Here is an 18,888-nt window from a genome sequence, read left to right as displayed (position 1 = left end):
ATTTTAAAACTGCATTTTTTTTTTTTAAACCTGAGGGTCCTAGGAAACAGTAGGACTTTTATTGACCTGGTTGTTTTTGAACTCACCAATGAAGGAATCTTTCACATGAGCATCACTGTCTGTTAGGCCCATGGCCATGCTGATCCATGCCCTACCACGGCTCCACCTTGCCACTCTGCCCCTGGCCAAGAGGCCAGCAGAGAGGAAGGGCAGTCCTCTTTTGGCAGGGCTGGGGTGCATAAGTCATGCCATGACTTTTCACCTGTGATACCACTGGCCTCACCAAGGCTCTGATCCAAATTCCTCTGAAGTCCTTCAGATCTCCACTATGAGGCCAGCCTTGATGGCTTCAGGGTCACCATTATTCCTCCATAGGACCAGGAGTGGTGCGTTGCCACAGTGCCTTGGCATCATCCTTCTTCCTTGGAGCTAGGGACCTCCCATGGCACCAGGGCATCAGAAATGGGATGTTCAGCCTGGGCTGGTGGAGGGGGGGTAAGAGTGGAGCTTGGTTGTTATCATCTCCTCTGCGGGCTACCCCAAATTAGCATTTCCGCAGCTCCCTCTGCGTAAGTCCTGAGGGCCGCGAAGAGGTGTGATCAGTGGGTCATTCCACCCATTTGGGAAGGACAGATGAAGTGGAGGACAGTTACTTAATTCTTTCCCCTTAAGGGACAACATCTACCCAGCCCCAGGCCTCCTAGAGGCAGAACAGCTTATCCAGCTTCCACAACCCTACCCCCTTGCCCACTTCCTACTGCCCATATGCCTCACACGTGGTAATGTTTCAATTGCACGGAAAGCTGAGCTGCTACTTGAATCTGTCTAAAGATCCCTAAAACACAGATACCCTCCTGGCATTAGCAGGGAATACCCACAAGGAGCCAGCAGTGGATTGTGAACCCAACCCTACCATAAATCTCCAGGAAAAGAACTTCCAGTCTCATTCTCAAACCTACATTCTTATCCACTGCCCTTTTCGACACTCTTTCTGCACCAAGGGGCTGTGAAATGCTCATTCCCGAGAAGGTACTATGGACCAGGGCTTCTTAAACTTTACTGAGAAAACAAATCACTCAAGGATCTTGTCAAATATAGATTCTGATTCAAGAGGTCAGGGGTGGAGTGCAACTGTCTTTCTAACAAGCTCCCAGGTGATGCTGTTGCTGCACGTCCACAGGCCACACTCAGGGTAGCAAGGCTCTACTAGACCTTCACCTCCCAGAAGTATGTGCATTTTAAATTAGGACTTCAGAAGGGCACCCTTTAAAACACTAAGCTCGAGAAAATGAACCTCAAATGGTGAATTTGCAGGTAAGGTCCCTTGCTGGGTGGAGGAGCTATGTTGGAGGCAACCAGGACCATCCACCATCATAACCTTCAAATCAAGCCTTTTGGTAAGCAGATGTGAGAAGCCCAGCTGTTTGGGGGGTCAGGAAGGCGGAGAGAGGCATGTGTATGGGGCCCCAGCCCAGATGAGGCCAGGATGTCATCTCTGGCACCCTCTTAGCTCTCCACCACCCAGAGCAGAGCCTCCCTGTCACACCAGTCACTTCTGTAGTGCCACCTTTCCAGCCCACGGGGTACTCTCCCTCTCTGCCTTTCAGGCACTCTGCCTTCCCACCTTCCCCAGACACCACCAAGCATCCCAGTTCCCCCAGCTAAGGGGCCTCTCCCAGCCCCCTCTGCAGCAGAGTGACATCTGGTTCCCCAGGCTCATAGGTGCTGACCACACTCATAGGTGCTGACTGCAGTGCACCTACCCTTGCACCATGAACCAAACATTAACTCCAAGTCCACTCTCCCCCACCACGGGCTGACTCATGAGCACCTCTCACCTGGCACCAGCCAGCTCTTCAAGCCCACCCCACCCCATGCAGCCAACAGTCAGACTCCACCCAACACGCAACACACGCACACACACACACAGACACACAGAGTTCTCCTGGGCGTCTCCAGTTTATTTCAAAATCCACATTGGGGTGGGGGTACTTGCTAAGTGGCTGAAAGGTAAGGGTCAACGCCTGCTCTTGTCTGAGAGGGCAAAGTATGAAAAAGAGGCAGGCGCTGCTTTCCGAATTACTGGGGAGGGTGAGGCGTGCTATACCCAGGAAAGGCTAATTTGCCCCAAGTGGGCCGCTGACGGCGCAAGGGCTCTGGGCTGGAGTCGCAGTAGGGCGGTGGCCGGCGGCTAGGGCACAGGATCTCCGCCCGAGGCACGGAGGCAGCCGCTCTGGGTGTCCGGTCCGGGAAAGCAAGGCACTGAGTGCCCGCCGGCTGGTGCCGCCACCACCTTGGAACGCACGGGCTCTGCACGCGTCCCGGGCTGACCTGCAGGGAAGGCACGGGCTGCGCCCCTGAGCGCAAGTCCCTGGGGACAACCAGCACGGCCCGTGGCGGGCCTGCACGGGGATTGGGGAGGTAAAGGGCGAGCCGCACAAGACTCCCTGCTCCGCGAAGGGCGCCTCTTCCCACAGCCGGCCCGGAGTGGGGAGGTTGCAGGAGTCCTCTGAGGTCTCTCGCGGGCACTGAGAGGCGACGAGGGGAGGGGAGAGCTACGTGACTTTAGGTCCCTCCAGTGCCGATGCCTAGCCCGCGGTGGGGGTATGCCCCACCCCGTCTCCACTGTCCAAAAGGGGACCCAGGGCGCAGAAGGAGAGGGGATCGGATCTCAACGCCCTCTTTGCCCCCGAAATTCTCCCCACCCTAGACCCAGACCCTCTCTGAGGGGCGGAAAGCAAAGCGCTCGAATGTTCGCGGGACCAGGACCCGGGGTGGGGAGTGGAGTGCCTTTCCTCCCAAGGCCAACGCGGAGGAAATACGAGTTCCCAGGAATCAAAGTTGCCGCGCGTCCGACCGCGGGCTTGGAGCGGGACGCAGAATGCTGGCTAGGGGCCCGGGATGGAAGGAGGTCCCGGGCGCCCGCCACGGGCGATGGCCGCGCCAAGAACAAGTGGTTCCGCGCCTGCGGTCGCAACCCCACGGCTCCAACTTTCCCACCGCGCGGCGGGTGAACGGCGTGGAGAAGGAGAGGGAAGCGGGGAGGGAAGGGGCGATGCGCGGCTCTTGGTACCGTGTGCGTGTGCGGAGCGGCGCCGCGCCGCGCCTTGGGCTCTGCTCTCCGCTGGATCGGCCCCCGCAGGCCGCCCGCTCGGGTGCTGACCACCGCCGCGTCTCGCTGCCGGCGCGAAGGCTCATCCGCGGCGTGCTGGCCGCTCCGGGGTCCCCTTGGGCCGTCTGCTCGCTGTTGGCCGCTTGCGGGCCGCAACTTCAGGCGCGCAGCGGGCTCAGGCGACGCGCGCCCCAATCGTCCCGAGGCTCGGCATCCTTGCGATCCATGCCCAGGGCCGGGCTGCCCCGCCCCGCCCCGCCCAGCCCGGCTCAGCGCCCGGTAGCAGTCGGACGCGTCTTCTCACCAAGCATCGCTCCCGCAGCCCGCGTCCCTCTCTCCCGAGCCGTCTCCGCAGCTCAAGTCCGCGATCAACTTTCCCTCGCTTCCTCCGCCCTGCTCGGCCCCCGCCACCCAGACCCCGCCTCCTGACGCTCCCTCCCTCACCTCCCGCCTAGCCCAGCCCCCGCCCGCCCGGCCGCGCCCCGTCGCCCACCCTCCTTCACCATGGGCGCCACGATCCCTGAACCCACCACCCTTGGCCCCGCTCGGACCCCCGGAAGCGTTGCGAAGCCCGGCCAGGCGCTCAGGGAGTGTATATTTCAGTACTGGCGAAGCTGCCCTCTGCCGATGTCATGGCACCGGCTGCTGCGGCAACTCGACGAATCCCCCAATCGGGCAAGGAGGAAGCAGGAGGAAGCGGCCCCAGGTGCGTACTGGAGCCGTGCTCCGCAGGGCCTCCCTGTCCCGAAGAGGGGTAGGGGCCTGGCCCGCCTCCCGCCGGCCCCGCTTCTCCGGCGGAACGGGGAAACGCTCCCGGGAAGCTAGAACGAGCGAGCGGGCGCCTGGCCTAGGTGAGCCTGCGCCATCTGTTGGCTTTAAGCGCCCCCTCTCTGCTCCCAGAGCCGCACTGAGCGGCCTGTCCGTCTAGCCCTTGGGGCCACTTACCTGCGCTTGGCTCAACTAGCTGCCTTGGCCCACCCCACTCATGCTCTCCAATCTGCGCCCTCTCCCATCAGTCGAGCTCAAAATGCCCCCAGTTGCTTACAAATGAGGACCCCGGATTGGAAGAGACCCTTGATATCACCTGAGCACCCTCATCCATGCAGGAGACCCTTCTGCTGCATACCTGCATAATGGTCTCCCAGCTTCTTTTTGCACCTATGTAGGGATGGAGATTTCTTGACTTTTCCAGACAGCTGGAGTCAGGAAGAGTCCATATTCGCATAGTTGAAGAGGGTCATCCCCTGGCCTTAGTCTTTACTTCCCAGGGCTAAACATTCTGAATTCTTTTAACTATTTCTCATGTGATGGGATGTCTGGATCTGTCACTGTTGCCATACTGTCAGCATACTGACAGTAGCTGCCTAGAGCCAGGTTCTGGGTTGAGACTTCCCGCCTCAGTTCATTCTGTCCTCAACATAGCCTTTCTGGTAGGTCCTGTCATTAGCCTGGCTTTACAACAATAAAATGGGCTTTAGGGAGGTGAGTGAGTTTACCCATGTGGTAGAGTCAGGTACCAAACCTAGAATCTGCCTGATTCCAAAGCTCCTGTTCTTTACCATACATTCATTACTGCTACTACGTGCTAGCTAATGGAAATAGGTTCTGGGGATGTGATGGAGAAAAAAAAATAGGCTTGGTCGTTGTACCTTGCAGAGCTCCTCTAATGGGGAAAACAGACAGTCAATGAAACAGGTACAATTAGAGTCAGAATCAATGCTAGGAAAAGGAGTGTTTTAATGGCACCTGGCCTAGGGGATCAGGGAAGATTTCCTGGAGGAGGTAACACTGAGCTGAGATCTGAAGGATAAGCGATGGAGAGAGAGTTGATTTTAGGCGGAAGAAACAGCATGTGCAAAGGCCCTGTGGCAGGAAGGAACTGGCATACATAAGGAAGTGAAGGAAGGCCAGAGAGGCTGGAGCACTGGAAGGGTGAAGAGGACGGTGAGTGCAAAGCCACAGTGGGAGAAAGGGCCAGACTGTGCAGGGCGTGTTGGCCTTAATCAGGATTTGATCTCTATCCTAAGAGTGGAGGCTTTGAAGCAGATGGTTGGGATGGAGGTGGAGGAGTGGAAGTGTCATGATCTGATTTGTAGTTGGGAAAATGGGGAATTGATTGGCAGGTAATAGATGATAAGAGCATAGTTCTTCAATTAGAAATATTTACTTATCTACTGTGTGGCAGGAACTTCTCAACCAGGAACAGCAAACTGCAGCTTTCAGGCCAAATCCATCTTGCCCCCCATTTTTGTACAGAAAGTTTTAGTGGAACACAGACATGCCCATCAGGCTATGGCTCCTGTCACAGTACAACTGCAGAGTTAAGGAGTTGCAGCAGAGACTCTCCACAGCCCGCAAAACCGAAAATATTTACTATCTGGCCCTTTACAAAAAAGTTGCTAACCCCTGTGAATCTTGACACGTGGGACACATCAGTGAACAAAACACACACACAAGTGTGTGTGCACATACCCCCACCCTCTTGGAGCTCACATAGGCTACTGCAGCTGTCCAGGTGTCGGGGTCCTGGCCTGGGGTGGTAGTGTTGAAGTGGAAAGAAGGGATATTCAGGAGGTAAAAATCTACAGGACTAGGAGAGGAAGTGATTATAGGGTGAGACAGAGGGTGGTGTCAAGGAGACCCCAGGTTTCTGGCTTGTGGAAGTAGATGGACAGGGTGCTGTTTCCTGAGATGCGGAGCAAAAGGGAAGAGGACCACCACGGGGAAAGGAACAAAAGCCCCCCTGCCCCGGGATGTGTCGAGTGTGAGATGACTGAATGCAGATGTCAGGTAGGCCATTAGACACATGAGTCTGGGGCTTGAGGACAAAGGGCAGAGCCAGAGATGCGGTCTGACAGGTCTCAGGGGGTCACAGTTTAAGACAGGGTGATGGAGCCAGGAGTTGGGAGATCTGGGTTCTGAATATCAGACTGTTCTCTATCTGGTTTTGGGTAGACACGACCTCTCTGTGCTTCCTGTTCCTCATTCACAAAATGAAAGTATTAGAGGAGGTGTTCTTCAAAGTTTCTCCAATCCCCAAACCTTCTTTCTTTCTGGTTTGCCACCTTCTGTCTTAAACTGTGACTCCTCAGCCTGTCTGTAGTCATTTTACACATGAACAAAACAGCACTGAATTCAGGGAGACCATCACCTCCTCCAATGTGGGCATCATACTTCTGTTCACAGAACCTCTTTGGCTGCCACTTTTATTCCACAAGCATTTGTCAAGTGCCCACTCTGTGCCAAACACCGTGCTAGGAACCTGGGTGTCTATCCGAGTGCAGCCAGCCCACAGAACTGCTCTGAGTGTGACGGGATTCAAAGCAAATTTGGTTGCACAGTGATGGAAGAGCTGAGAATTCAAATGGGGGATGGTGAGGTAACCCAGAGTTCAGCAACAGCAGAAACTTGCTAGCCCCCCAGGCTGGAGGGAGGAAGGGAGGAAGCAGAGTCACCAGGATCAGGGTCACGCAGCGGAAGATGGAACCACAGTGGATCTGGCTGGTGGGAGCCGGAGACACAGCTCCTGCCAGAGACACTGCTTAAGGTCAAGTGTGAAGAAGAGATACCCTGACTTCTCCCTTCCCCCAGCCCTCTGGCCTCCCCACAATGCCTCCCTTTGGCCAGCCCCAGCCGGAAGCTGCAGACTCAGGTGGGATTTGGGGTCAGCCCTGCTATGATTCGAAGCACAGCAGAGGAGAGCAGGGAGTGGATCTGAGGGGAACAAGCCAGTACCGCACACTGGGGACACAACTGTGAATACCAGGCAGCCCTGTCTTTGAGGCAGTCCCAGTCCAAGAGGGAGACAGACATGTAAATCAAGTCCTTCCTGGCTGGGGTTTCCATCTCTCAAACTATGTCAGGGTTGTCCACCAACAGCTCAGAGTTCTCCCCACCTGCCTTTCCTTAGGAAACCTTTGCCTCTCCCCTCAAACCTTTGGGGCACCTCTTACCACTTTATGTGGCTTTGGACAAGTCTCTCAACCTCTCTGAGCTCTGGTTTCCATTTTGTAACTGAGGTCATGGCATCTGCCCAGGCTTCCTCCTGGGGCAGTGTGAGAGCACTTTGACAACCGTAAAGAACCATAGAGATGCTACCTGCCCAGGGCCCAGCATCATGCAAACCCCTGTCCTACTGAGGGGAGCTCTCCACTGAGGGAGGACCAGGTGCTGCTTTAACTGTAACAACTAAAAGGGAAGGTCCTCCATCATCTCACCTCCTGGCCACAGGGCAGAGCACAAGGCCCCAGCCAGCCAATCAGAAGCTCCCCTCTCAACTTTGAACCTTGAAGAGAATCACGAAGTTTAGAAATAGTTTAGAAGTTATGGAAAGTACCACACCGTGACCGACAGCACCTGGGCTTCATTCTCAGCTGCATTCTTGGCCACCTGCCTCCTTTGGTTCCCATCTGTTTTCTGGGCCTGTCCTGCAGCCTCTGTTTGATTCTGCAAGCACTCCGCCTTATCTAACTAGTAAAGTCATTTTCTGAATCAATTAGCCAGAGCTTATTTCTGGTGCTGGCAACCATGAGAACCCTGCCTGGTACGGACCATATGAGGATTCTCCTGTCAGTTGTAGGGGATTACAGTACAACATGGGGTCAGCATTGCCAGAGTACCCCCATCCCCGCTTTCCCAAGATTTAAGAAAGAAGGAAAGGAAGGAAGGAAGGAAGGAAGGAAGGAAGGAAAGGAGGGAGGGAGGGAGGGAGGGAGGAAGGAAAGAAGGAAAAGAAAGAATTGATATACTGGCTCCTTCCATATTGGAATGACCTTGTCCAGGTATTTCCAGAAGTGGCCACATCTCTGTAGTGGGTTCAAGTTCATCTTTAGCTCAGAGACACTTTTGATTTTAGGATCCTCAAAGACGGGGACCATGTCTTTGTTCATTCATCTAGTGAGGTTTCCTGGAGGGTCCATAGTGTTCCAGGCTCTGGACTGGGTGCTAAGGACACGGAGAAGCATATGACATTATTCTGGTCCTCAGAGAAGCTACAGTCCAGTTGGAATGACAGATATAGGCATAAGACGATGCCATTCTTGAGGCCAGGACCAGGTTCAGCAGTAACAGAGGGACCCCCAAGAAGGGTACAGTCCACCCTAACCAGGGAGACTGAGGAAGACTTCCAAGGGGAGGGACCACGAAAGCAGAGCCTTGAAAGATGAGTGATCCTGGCCAGATAAGGCCAGCAAGGGCATCTGTGGTAGAGGGGGCTGTGTGTGTACAAAGTCACAGGGGCATCACACAGTTTAGAGGCTTCAGGTAGTGGGGCAGTAGGGCTGGACCAAGGTGTGCTGGGAGAGGTGAGAGAGGAGTCTCAGGAGAGGGGTAAGGGCTGGACCATGAACGGCCTGGTATGCCACACCTGGGCCTGGGGATCACTGAGCAAATGAAGCTGGTGGTGGAGGGGGATGGGCTTGGAGGCGAAGATGTCCAGTATGATGCATGATAATACTGAAAAGCATGATGAGCTAAAGGATGGAGAGGAAGAGACTGCACTGTCCCACAGTGGCCCTGGGCTGGCATCTTGGAGGAATGGGCATCTCCCCTTCGCTGTCTCTGTATCCCCAAAATACCAAATAATCTGCTGACCCACTGGCACTTTCAATGAGAAAGGACAGGAGGAAAGGAAGGGGAGGGAATCCAGATCTGCTCTTTTCAATCTGTCCATCCTATTAAACCACCTGGGACTGGATTGGCTTCCCTCTCGGCCCCTCGGCACCCCGGCCCCACTGGGGAGCTTTCCACCCCTCCTTTCTTCTCCAGGAATGGAGGCGAGGCAGGGGGGTGTAATGCAAAGCTCAGGAGATAGAATGCAGTGGACCTGGGTCTTAGCCGACTTGTCTGAGCCTCAGTTTCCTCAGCAGTCAATGGGCGCATAGCCCCCAGCCTCCCTGAATACCTCCCAAGGTTGCTGTTCAGGTCGAAAGAGAAAAACACACACTCAAGTGCTTTATAAACTGTGAAAACTAAACAACACTCACAAACAAGTCTCTCCTCCCCGTGAGCGTCGATTATTATTTTTAGCGCACATAAACGCCTCTCCTCCGGGCACCCTCCATAACAGCATCCCTTTCCCACTTCGGCCGTTTCCTACTCCCCCTCTATTCCCAGCCCTGAGCTGGTGCGGAGCCCTTTGTTACTTCCTGTCTGCATCTGCCCGCTCCCCTCTCCTGGGGCAGCGCCTGCCACCATAAACCAAGCATGTGTGCTCCTGAGTTTAGTTTGTGGGCCCTCAGAGCTTGGCACAGCTGTGGCGGCTGGATGCAGCTTGTGAATGAGCGAGGCTGGAAGGCGAACAGGGTGGGCTGGGGCCACACATCTGCAGAGTCGGGGGCCCCCAGGGAACCCCCGCGGGCATGGCTTCGCTAGCCCCCTCTCTCTCCTCCATGAGGCCTAAGGAGCCAGGCTCCTCCCCTCACGCTCCTGCCCCACTCCCTGCTCCCCTCTCCCATCATTTATTTATAAGGTATTCACAGCAAAATGAATGACAAAAAGTTAGGAGCTAATTAAAGCTGGCACAGATTGACACATGGGCGCATGAATTATGCATTGGTGCGAATGGCACTTGGTGGCATGGACTGGCACCATGTGCTCTGGGCACTGGTAGGAAGTGGGCACGGGGCCCCCTGCTCTGCCAGGGTCCCCCGCCCTGCCTCTCGGAGGGGCCCTCCACCCAGGGCCCTCTGTCTTTCTCTGGGGGCAGCTGGAGCCCTGTCCGCCACTCCCCATCATGGGTGATTTCTCTCCGCACAGCCCAGCATAGCATGCCCTGCCTATGAGTAGCATCAACACCATAATCAGAGCCTGGACTCAGCGCACAGAAGCAGGTCCCTGGTTCTCCAGGCACGTCCTTGCTGCAGCCTCTGCACACAATGGGCAGGGCTGGGCTTCTCAAAGAGTGCCAAAGCCTTGATATCCAGCCAGCTAACGCTGACATGAGCACCCTGCAGCTAGAGGATGCCTTTCAAGACCAGGCAGTTCATACCTCAAGGTGCCTTCACAGATGAGACGGGCAGGCTCTCTACAAAGCTACACAGATAGTAATAATAATTAGTAATAGTAATGCCATCAGTTTAAAATGATTTTTTTCCAGACTCTGTTCCAAGTGCTTTGCATGGATTATCTCACTCAATCCTCCAATGAAGAAGACACTCTAATGATCCAATCTGACAGATGAGGAAACAGAGCCAGAACAGAAATGTAAAAGCAGGTTGCCCAAGGTCACTGGGGGCAAAGTCTGAATGAAACTAAACCCAAGCAGTGAGGTCCCAAGCCCTGCCTACCTGTGGGCCCGGGGAGGCGGTTCTCAACCCTGGCTACACTTTAGAAGCTGCTGGGAGGAGGGTCGGGGATGTAAAAATAGGATCAGAGATTCGGATTTGATTGGTCCGGGCTAACATCTACACATAGATATTTTTGAAAGTTCCCTGGGTGATTCTAATGTGCAGAGGAAAACCACTGGTCTTGGGGGGTGGGGTATGGGTATCGACCCCCAGACCACAGATATGAGTTCTTGCTCTGCAGCTACTGACTGTGTGAATTAGAGCATGTGGCTCAACCTTTTGGGGCCTCCATTGCCTCATCAGTAAAATGGAGCTAGTAATAGCTTGGGCTCTGGAGTTGGGCTGTTTGTGTTTAGTCTGAATCCTGGCTCTGTGGCAGAGAAGTTCTTGAACTGCTCTTTGCCTCAGTTTGCTCATCTGTAAAATGGTGACAATGCTAGTACAGTTGTTGTGAGAACTGAATGAGTTGATGAATATAAAATGGTACCCAGGAGCCACGGGCATTAGCTGTCCTGGAAATGGGGAACCTTGCCCCTCCTGGCCCAAAGGGCTGGGGCAAGGATCAAAAGAGGACCCAGATAATGCAGAGAGGCTGTGCGCACTGAGAGACACAGTGAGACGCTGTCAGTCAGAAAAGACTGGGTCTCCTGGCTGCCTGTCCTGGGTTCTGACTTTCCTTTGCACACAGGAGACAGGAATACATTATCCTCGCAGACGTTTCAGACCACACAGACAAGCCAATCCTCTCAATTTGGTGTGTATTCTTCCAAGTAATGTTCTATATACACATGCAAATGTATAGTCTGGGGCTGGGGGCAGGGGTGGGAGAGAGACACCTATCATAGAACACTTCTCTTCTTTTGAATTTTGAACCATATGAATGGTTCCAATATAAAAATAAATATAAAGGGGAGGCTCCAGGCAGAAGGAAAGTGGTCCCAGATGGAAGCTTGGCTATTCGGGAAGGAAAGAAGGGCAACAGAAAGGGAAATATGGATAAATACAAATGAATCTTGGTTGTATGAAACAATACAACTAATGTTGAAAATACGAGAGAAAATTAAAATACACAGTAGCACATGAGTCAGGAAGGGGGTAAATGGAGTTAGAATGTTCTAAGGCCCTTGCATTGTCTGGGACATGGGTGAAAATGTGATGTGTGGTAAATGTCAATAAATCAAGGATGCCTGCTCTATCTCTAGGCTAACCCTAGAAGAATCGTAAATGGATGGATATAACCAGTCAGTAGGGGGGAAAACTGAATAATAAGGTTGCATGTGTGTGTGTGTGATTTTAAGAAATATTTGTTGTTTATAAATAGAGTCACACTTCACATATTGTTCTATAACTTGATTTTTTGCTCTTAAAAATATATCCTGGAGCTCTTTCCACATGGGTACACAGAGGGGCTGCCTCTCTTATTAATCTGCCAGCATGCATTCCATAGAAGGGTGGTGACAGAGCTTCAAACGGGGTTGGGCCCTTCCAAAGTGGGCCCTGTGTGCCACCCACAGAACCCGCCCTGGCTGCAGACTGTGGGGCAGAGAGAAGGCAACGCCCCTGGGCACGTCCACAGCCTGGACTGGGGGGACAATAAGCAAGAGCTCCCGTCCCCAAGGTCTGAGCCCCAACCCTGGCCCCATTAGTCACACACCAGAAAACCCAATGTCCTATAAAGAGGGAGGCAGCTGGCCCCGCCTCCCACCTCTGGGCCGTATTGCAGTCAAACTACCCCAGAAGAGAGCTTGTTCCCATCTTCATGTCACCTGACATGAAGAATTAAGGGGAAGCATCAGGGTGGCATTCAAAGCCCCCAAGCCTCTCACCCTAAGAAATCAGGCCCAGCATACCTTTGGGCGTCATCCCAACCTCTCTTCCCGACATAGCCTCTATCTCAGCTGGCAAAATACACAGAGGTGGGTACAAGGATGTTTAGTGCGGCACCCTTTATAACGGGGGGAAGGGGAGCATTGGGGGGAGTTACGTCTCCTCAACAGGAGACTGGTTAAACAGACCATGCTTTGACTCATCTGTTCTATGGGCCACTCACTCCGCTCTTCAGACCTCCCCATCCCCTGGCCTAGGCTCACCCTGTCCTCTCTCCTGCCATTGCCCACTGCCCTCCCTGCTCTCTGCTGAAGCCCATTTTCCAAGCCCCACCATCTCCCAGAAGCCTTCCCTGCGCACCTCCTGGACCGCCAGGAAGTCCTCTGATCCTCAGGACCCTCACTCTCTGGACAACTCCCGTATGGAACCTTCAGTGATCGTTTTGTCTTATGTCTGTCTGTCTTGTTTCCAATAAAATCATAAGCGCCCAGAGAGCAGAGACCAAGGTGTATCTGGAGGAGTTCCAAACAGAGATCCGAAGACCCAGGATTCAGCCCTGACTCTGCCGTGTTCTGCCTGAATGGCCTTGAACAAGGTATTTCTCCCCCGAGCCTCTGTCTCCTCATCTAACCATGAGGAGTGAGTTCAAGGTCCTCCCAGGGTTCCTCCTGCTCTGAGAATCTAAAGTCATTTCGTGCTTTTCTGTACCTTCCTAAGAAGTAATACAAACGAAAATTTTACATCTTAAGGGGGTTACACCCACCATCTCACTTAATCCTCACAACGACTCTATGAGAATGGCACTATTATTGTCTCCATTTCACTGATGAGAAAACTGAGGCAAAGGAAGGCTGTATCAGTGAAGTTAAACTGGGCCATGGTATAGTACAAACAAATTCTGAAATCTCAGTGGCAATAAAAAGTTACTTCTTGCTCACATACCGTGTAAGGCTGGTGGGATGGCTTTCCTCTGAGGGTGACTTGGGGATTCAGGGCGCTTCCATCTTAGAGCTATACTCTAACACAATATCCCTGTGGGGTATTGCAACACAAACACATACCCCTGTGGCCAAACACAGGCCACCATGACAGGGCAAGACAGGGATGGAGGAGGTCCACAGGCTCTTAACCACCTTTCCTAGAGTGACGCGCACATCACTCCTGATTCCATTTCTCCAGCGGGAACTAGTTAGTCACATGGCTCCAACCTAACTACAGGGACGCTGGAACGTGTAGTGGATGAGCACCAAGGACCTGCAGCACTGAAGCTAAGGAACTTGACCGAAGCCACACAGGAGGTGCTAGAGTCAAGGACGTGAAGCCAGCTAGCAAGACTTCAGAGCTTTCTGCTTAATTGCCATTCTACATCGCCTCTGAGGAGGTACCAGGTCCACAAGGGCCGGGTTAAGAGGCTGATGGTGACAGGTAAGGTGTGGTACGATGGACTGGCATTGCGAGCTGAGAAAGACAAAGAGGAAATAGCAGCCAGGCAGAAGTAACAGCAGGCAGCCACCGTCCATGGAACAATCCTTAATAGTTCCCATCTGCTGAGCACCTGCAAGGGGCCAGGCATTTTATAAAATGTTCCACTTGATCCTCTCAGTATCTTGGCAATAAAACCCACTTCCACTCTACAGATGAGGAAAGTGAGGCTCAAGGAGGTTGAGCAAACTGCCCAAGGTCCAGCAGAAGGGAAGCATCTGGATGACCGCAAGTCCCTCTGAAGGTTCTCACCCAGGGCCCTGCAGAGGGCTTGTAAGTGAGGACTGAGTTGAGGCATGAGCTCCCAGTCTGGGCCCTGCCAATCCTTCGCTGCCAAAGCCAGGACAGAAGTAGCCTGGAGGGGGGTAAAGGGAGCTGTTGCCCAGGGCGTAGTGAAAACTCTGGGGACAGACCAGCCCCCAGGGACAGACCAGTTCCCTAGGGCCCGGCGCTCCAAGGGAATCCAGATCTGCGGTACGGGCGCCACCTAGAGGCCGAGTTTGGTGCAGCACCTCTCACTCTACGGGACCCCGCTCGCAGTCCTGCAATGGAGGGAACACAGGCTCTCTTTTTAGAGAGACCGGAGCCAAAAGCGCGGAAGCTTGGTGCTTGTCCTTCACCATCTGCTCCACACACGCCCCATCCCCCAGCATTCCTGTCCCAGGCATCCTAGGTCTCTCCCTAGACTTGTTTTTATCAAAAATATTAATTGAGGGCTTCCCTGGTGGCGCAGAGGTTAGGAATCCGCCTGCCAATGCAGGGGGCACGGGTTCGAGCCCTGGTCTGGGAAGATCCCACATGCTGTGGGGCAACTAAACCTGTGCGCCACAACTACTGAGCCTGTGCTCTAGAGCCCACGAGTCACAACTACTGAAGCCTGCGCGCCTAGAGCCCGTGCTCTGCAACAAGAGAAGCCACCGTAATGAGAAGCCCACGCAAGGCAACAAAGAGTAGGCCCCCGCTCCCCGCAACTAGAGAAAGACCACCCCACGTGCAACAACGAAGACCCAATGCAGCCAAAATTAAATAAATAAATTCATTAAAAAAATATATATATATTAATTGATGGGCCAGGCACCGTTATGGGCTCGTTTTGGGACTGAGAGTCCAGATTCTTGGGTTCAGTATCTACTCAGTCACCAGCTGGCTGTGTGACCCTGGGTAAGTCACTGCTGCTCTTTGGGCCTCAGCTACCTCCCTTGTAAAATGCAGGTTACAACCAGAGGTAACATAGCGGGGCCTGGAGTTTAAATCCCAGCTCTGCACTTCCTTGCTGTGTGACCCTTTGGGCAAGTTAATTAACTTCCATGTGTCCAGTTAAGTCATCTGTAAAATGGGTGGATGATGCCTATTCAAAGAGTTTTATTATCAAGATTAAGTTGTTACTTATATATGTAATATAGTATATCCAGTACTGGGTTGAGTCTTTCTCCCTTTCCTAAACTACCTCAAGTTTTAAAGCTAGGGTTCGGGGTCCAGGGCTTTCCTACCCTTATCTCTAAGAAGGGTGGAGATCAGCCCCTGGATGTCCACACTCCAAATGTTGACCCTGCCTACAAGCACAGACCAGGGAGTTCCCAGAAGCCCTGGTTCCTGGAGCTGAGTTCCTGACCAAAGTCCAGCCAGTACATGGGGAGGGTCCCCCATCTCCTCCTAAGGCCACCTCTGGCTTCACAATGGGATTTACCTCTTGGTGATTCATTGCTGTCCTGGTGAATGGATGGTGAATGGATTCATTGCTGTCCTGGTGAATGGCATCCATCCCCTGGAGTTGCACAGTGTGTAGCCTTCAGGGCTTCGTGGCAGCCCTGAAGCTGAAACTGTCAGTAATTAAAAACAAGTGCACTTGGATGTCAATTATGTCTCAATTAAAAAAAGAAAAAGAGGGAAAAAACTTATCTAATGAAGACAACCAGAAAATTAAAAAAAACAAACAAGTGCACTGGGATACAGGCCGTACCAGGCACAGTGGGAGGAAGAAGCCATAGCAGGCAGAATCCCTGCAGCTTTAGAAAATCTTGGAAAGACCTGTAACTCCACCTAAGACAGAGGCCCAACTCTTCCTGAGGCCAATGCTTGGCACACTCTTCCTGAAAAAGCCAAACTGGCGTGGAATTAACCCCAGCTGTTAACACTTACAGACCCAGTGTTGATCTCCCTGAGCCTCAGTTTCTTCATCTGTAACATGTGGGTATGATCCTTGGCCTGCTTACCTTCTCTGGTTGTGTGATAAAGATCTTGAGTCCTCTAGAAACTATCCAGTCCTGTTCAGATGTGTTATTCACATCCCCACCTCACCAAATTCATTCACTTATTCATTACTAAGCACACAGCTAGGCAAAGGGCTGGGGATACAATGGTGAGTGCAACAGGCATCCTCCTTTGACTATACGCCTTAGGGAACAGAGGAGAAAAGATGTGATCCGTACCTGCCCAGGGGCACCGCAGCCTCCCTCTCCTTCCCCTGCCTCCACCTCCTTCTGGGAAGAGAAGTAACCACCAGCACTTATTTAGCATTTACTAGGTGCCCAGCACTCTGCCCAGTGCCTCACAGACACATATCATGTCTTTTCATCCTTTTTAGCAAACTCTGAAAGATTGGCACCATCATCCCCATTGTAAGGATGGGAAAATTGAGGCTCAGAAAATTTTCCCTTTAAGTGGCAAAAGCTGGATTCAAATCCAGATCTGTTTGGCTCTCCAGCGAGTTATTCCTTGAATTATGCTGGGAAATGATCATCATTCCTGAGTGCCTCTGATGTGTCAGGGAACAGGTACTTTATTTACTTCATTTTCCTTACTCCCCACACCAATGCCAGTTAGGTCCACTCATCCAATTTTACAGATGAGGAAACTGAGACTCCAAGAGAATAAAGGAAGCCCTGTGCTTCCTGTACCATCCTGGCTGATGCCTTGGGAGTCAGACAGATTACAGTAATCAGCTAATGCCTGAGTGGGGCTCTGAAGATGCAAAGCCCCTTAGTGAAAGCACTAAGGATGATAATTAAGTCAGAAGGTGGAATTAGCTGCACAGGGGGAGCGGGCTGCAGCCATGAGGAGAGGATTAGTGCCTTGCTGCCCGATTAAGCCGAAGGCAGGTTGAGAGGGAAAGAAACTGAGAGAGTTTTACGGTGTTGCTCACGTCAGAGAGAGTATGTGACTGTGGGCCTCCCAGGCAGCGATCACACCGCAGTGTTGAAGGGATGAAGCCGCATCCACAGAAAACAAGGTGGGTCCCCAGCGTCCTTTGCCTTTCTCCCGTCCATCCGTCCATCCATCCATCCATCCATCCGACAAATACTAAGAGTCTGCTAGCTCTCAGGCACTATGGATACAGCCAAGAACAAGAGAGAAAGCTCTCATGAAGCCCCCAGCCTGGTGGAGGGACACAAACATTTAACAATAATCACATAGCAAGAAATTGTTGCTCATCTTTTTAAGTGTAATAAGGCATTGTGGTTATATTTCATAAAAGAGCCCTAATCATTCAGAGATACCTACCAAAATATTTATGGATGAAATGATATGATGCCTCAAATGAATACAGGGAGGGGGAGTGAGTGCAGGTAGAGGTAAAAAAAAGACCGGCACCGAGTTGGCAATTGTTGAAGCCGGGTGATGGGTTCATGAGGGCTATGTACTATTCTCCTTTCATTCGTAATTGTTCACAATTTTCCATTTTAAAAAAAGTCTAGGGCTTCCCTGGTGGCGCAGTGGTTAAGAATCCGCCTGCCAACACAAGGGACACAGTTTCGAACCCTGGTCCAGGAAGATCCCACATGCCACAGAGCAACTAAGCCTGTGCGCCACAACTACTGAGCCTGTGCTCTAGAACCCACGAGCCACAACTACTGAGCCCGTGTGCCACAACTACTGAAGCCTGTGCACCTAGAGCCTGTGCTCTGCAACAAAAGAAGCCACAACAATGAGAAGCCCGCGCACTGCAATGAAGAGTATCTCTTGCTCACCGCACCTAGAGAAAGCCTGCACGCAGCAACGAAGACCCAACGCAGCCAAAAATAAAATTAAATAAATAAAATTGTTTTTTAAAGTCTAAAAATAGGCAGATAAATAATTATAATTCATGATAACTGCCACAAAGGAAAAACAAATATGTGGTGAGAAATTATTACAGAGGGACCTGATTTCAACTGGAGAGCCGGGTGTCTGTTTTTGGCAGGGTGAGGCATTGAGACATCCTCAAGCTAGTGATTGCCCAAGTAAGACTTTCTGTCTCTTCCACCCTGAAGGGAGGGCTGGCAGTGTCCTGGGGAGAGCTCTACCTTTTGGGCATCACCGGCAGCCTTCTGGCAGACCAGGGCCCTGGAGAACACAAGACCAGCCCCCAGGTCCCTCCTCGTTGTGCTGGAGGGAACAGGAGGCCCCAGGTGCAGACTGCACCCATCACTGCTCATGCCTGTGTCATATGTGTGCATTGCTATCTCCTGTGAGCGTCATTAGAACAACCTCGAGGGAGGGGAAGTGGGCTCCCCACTTTACAGATGAGAAAAACAAGGCTAAAAAAGGGAGTTAAAAAAAGACTCACCCGAAGTCAGCAGCAGAGCCAAAGACTCTGTGCTCTCACCAGCATCCCCCCTTCTGCCCCACACCTGTTAACACAGCCATCGTTCCTGGGCCACAGCTAGAGCGAGTGGAGAGAAATCGTTACTAAGGAAGACAGCTGGGACCTCAGGTGCTGTGGGCCTAGAGAAGGCAAGGCCATTCCTTTTGAGGGTACAAGCCTAGAGGGCTAGGGCAGGTGACGTGGGAGTGAGAGCTGTAGTTTCCTGGAAATGTGCAGAACCAAGCGGCCTAGGGCCTCTAACATCAGAGGATGCAGAGTTCAAGGGTCTGCACACACCCTTCCCCACCGCCCCCACAAGTAGGACCCTCAGCTGCAGAGCTGGCCAGATGTCAGTATCTGTGACAGAAAAGCCTCCAGCTCTGAGTTAAGGGCACATGCTTGGGCACAGCAGTGGGCTGGAGGGCATAGGGACCAGCCTTGGACCCAGGGGACCTCAGCACCAGAGTGAGGGAGCCTCTCCAGCTCTGCCCTCCGTGAGGCCAGTGCACGCATCATCTCAGCGTCCCACAGTGGGCACTCTGGCTGTGCCCAAAGGTCAGAGACTGTAGCAGGTCTAGTGACAAAATTGAACTCCTGACTGCCCTGAGAAAGCAGCA

General features: G+C 52.7%; 1 protein-coding gene across 1 annotated transcript in view; it reads right to left on the bottom strand.

Moving 5' to 3' along the window:
• The window catches only part of CDH23 (cadherin related 23), a 443,685-nt gene extending 427,779 nt beyond the window's left edge, over positions 1–15,906 (bottom strand). The window contains exon 1 of the mRNA XM_029245124.1: positions 15,395–15,906. The gene's annotated coding sequence lies outside the window, so the exon portion shown is untranslated. The remainder of the gene's footprint in view (positions 1–15,394) is intronic.
• Between the last annotated feature and the right edge of the window lie 2,982 nt (positions 15,907–18,888).

The sequence above is a fragment of the Monodon monoceros genome, unplaced genomic scaffold (genome assembly GCF_005190385.1).
Source record: "Monodon monoceros isolate NGI ecotype Baffin Bay Population unplaced genomic scaffold, NGI_Narwhal_1 Super_Scaffold_4, whole genome shotgun sequence".
Taxonomy (NCBI): Eukaryota; Metazoa; Chordata; class Mammalia; order Artiodactyla; family Monodontidae; genus Monodon; species Monodon monoceros.
The sequence above is the reverse complement of the archived record's forward strand: the minus strand, read 5'-3'. Positions and strand labels throughout refer to the sequence as shown.